The sequence below is a fragment of the Littorina saxatilis genome, linkage group LG1 (assembly GCF_037325665.1).
Source record: "Littorina saxatilis isolate snail1 linkage group LG1, US_GU_Lsax_2.0, whole genome shotgun sequence".
Classification (NCBI taxonomy): Eukaryota; Metazoa; Mollusca; class Gastropoda; order Littorinimorpha; family Littorinidae; genus Littorina; species Littorina saxatilis.
The window spans coordinates 85970550-85973049 of NC_090245.1; the positions used below are offsets into that span (position 1 = coordinate 85970550).

A 2500-nucleotide genomic window follows, 5' to 3' on the forward strand; every position below is an offset into this window, starting at 1 on the left:
TTATGGTATTTTATGTTATCACAGAATCTAAGTCTTGAAAAATACACATGTTCACACAAAAATATGGCAAATACCACATGAGACTGAAATATACACAAATCTGCAGTAACTTGACTGAGAAATCACAAGCGGGTGTAGTTGTAGGCATCACAATCACAAGACAAACAAATTCTGCCTTTATGTTTAATATTTTTCAACAATAAATGTTGCAAATGTAACGAATAACTTCTCACCTTTTGTGAAATAATACTTTGAGCTTGACACACTTCTGACTGTACAGGGGTTTTCATCAACAACAAAAGTGGTGCTTGCTTCCTGAAACAAAATTATTCAATGATGAAAAGAACTGAATGTGGCAGTGTTCAAAGTGATATTCAAACTTGTATACAACTATCAGTACCTATACTGTAAAACGAGAAGGCTATTGGCATGCTCGTCAATCAGTATGTGTCATTCAGTGTTTTGTGCTGTAACAATGAAATGCAATCAATGCAAGTTCTTGTAGTCTAGAAATAAATACAACAATAATTTCAATTGAAACCACAAACTAGTCAAATAAATTGTGTAAATAGTTGGACAAAGAGATGCTTATTAACCCAGGGAAATAACAGGATTTCTTAGCAAAACTTTCCCAACCCAATTACCTGATTCGGTCCGGCTTTTCTGCTTTTAACACTTACTTTCAGTTTCACTAGAATATCATATCACAACTACAAGAATAACAATGGAACAGGAATGAGATTTTGTTTTGTTTTTGTAAACTACATCAGGATTTAACTCTGCTTACATACAAAATACGGACAGTGACGTTCAATCGTGGTGGCTGATCAGTGCACTGACTGACGGACGATTCGATTTGATCGCTTCACCACGCCTTTCCAACTATGTGCTCCCATACAGTTTTGGTAGATACATGCTTGTGCAAGTATGTTATTAGTATTACCAATATGAATCTTATTTTCCTTTCGATGGTCAGTTTTACTCACCTCTGTCACCTCTGTAACGGCAGTCACCTCTGCGAATGCTGTCGAAGAATCTAACCGAAAGTAAACATTCTGGGAATCTACGCGCATCGGCCTTGACGCAAGTTCAATGCTGAGCCAATGAGCGCGCCGCGGCGAAGTTGGCCGCTGTAAGTCTCGCAGCGCTGGCTGGCTGAGCGAGTTGCGTGTCCATCCATATTTAGGTCCAAGCCGCACCGTGAGACCAGATTAGTAGGTGCTTGATTTTGGTATTTTGATTTTACATAACATTAAACCTTTCTTGGGGTTCATGGTCATGGCAACAGCCATAATAATATTATATCATGTATAATATTACATTTCAGCATATTTGAATTACATGTCATCATACCAAACTGTCATGCATGTGTATTCCTACATCATTCTGATTGATCACAACCAAACCTACTATCAGTGGACACATCCAAATGTAAGCGCCTGTTCTTGACAACTTTTAATCGATCTAAAAATAGCAACTTGCTGGGCCCTTTGCCGCCAACAGACACTGTTTGGCCTGTAGGTAAAATGTACAATGTATTTTCTGATTTGTGCACAAAAGCTTTTTTTCTTTTTTCTTTTTTTTAACATAACAATGTTTAATGTCACTGTATGTTTAAAAGACCATGGTCATATTTGTAAAAAAAAATGTTAAATTAGAAAATAAATAACATTTTGGTTCATGATTTTTCCTACACCTGTGCTGAAAATAAGACATAAAAATGTCGGTATATAAGTCACTCAAATACAGATAGGTATGAATGGCTCGGTTTGAGTTTGTTGCAGTTGACCCTGCACAATGCGACATATCATGTTTTTGTTGAACAATTTTGACGTCACCCCTCCCATAGGGTGACGTATTTCACAACTTCCTGTGTTACACAAACTCTGTGATGACCAATTTTGACGTCACCCCTCCCATAGGGTGACGTATTTCACAACTTCCTGTGTTACACAAACTCTGTGATGACCAATTTTGACGTCACCCCTCCCATAGGGTGACGGATTTCACAACTTTCTACAGATGAACAATGTTGCCTTCACACCTCCCAAAGGGTGACGGATGTCACAACTTCCTGTGTACACAAACTGATGACGTATTTCACAACAAAATGGCGCTGCCCATGGTCAACCTCTAAACTATCCGTATAGACGCCCCCATAACAGCAAATCATTTTTTCAACTGTGGTGGCACGCGAAAATATTGTTCTCTGTTTTCCTACTGTGAACTTTCCTGCAGGTCACACTGCGTTTGAAGAGGTGGTTCTGAACCAAACTTGATCCATATTTTCTGACAGTGAACTTTTCGCAGTGGAACAATGCATTTATGAAAGGTGGTTTCGACCCTTCCTTTTTGCGCTTTGTTTTCGCGATCACAGGGGCTGTGGTAACCAAACAAACTTGTTCCGCAGCAAGGCTTTTAGACGTCGAAGTCGGGTGGTGCACAATAATGGCATGTTTCCTATGCTTAAGCACTCGGGGTCCCCATTTTTGTTAAAATT

General features: G+C 39.0%; 1 protein-coding gene and 1 long non-coding RNA gene across 2 annotated transcripts in view; one reads left to right on the plus strand and one right to left on the minus strand.

The window, feature by feature from the left end:
* The window catches only part of LOC138982510 (uncharacterized), a 2370-nt gene extending 229 nt beyond the window's left edge, over positions 1 to 2141 (minus strand). The window contains exons 1-2 of the long non-coding RNA XR_011460884.1: positions 987 to 2141; positions 234 to 315 (exon numbers count right to left, since the gene is read on the minus strand). This is a non-coding gene — a long non-coding RNA (uncharacterized lncRNA). The remainder of the gene's footprint in view (positions 1 to 233; positions 316 to 986) is intronic.
* The window catches only part of LOC138982492 (thrombospondin type-1 domain-containing protein 4-like), a 215204-nt gene that overhangs the window by 148399 nt on the left and 64305 nt on the right, over positions 1 to 2500 (plus strand). The gene's annotated exons all lie outside the window — the stretch shown is intronic.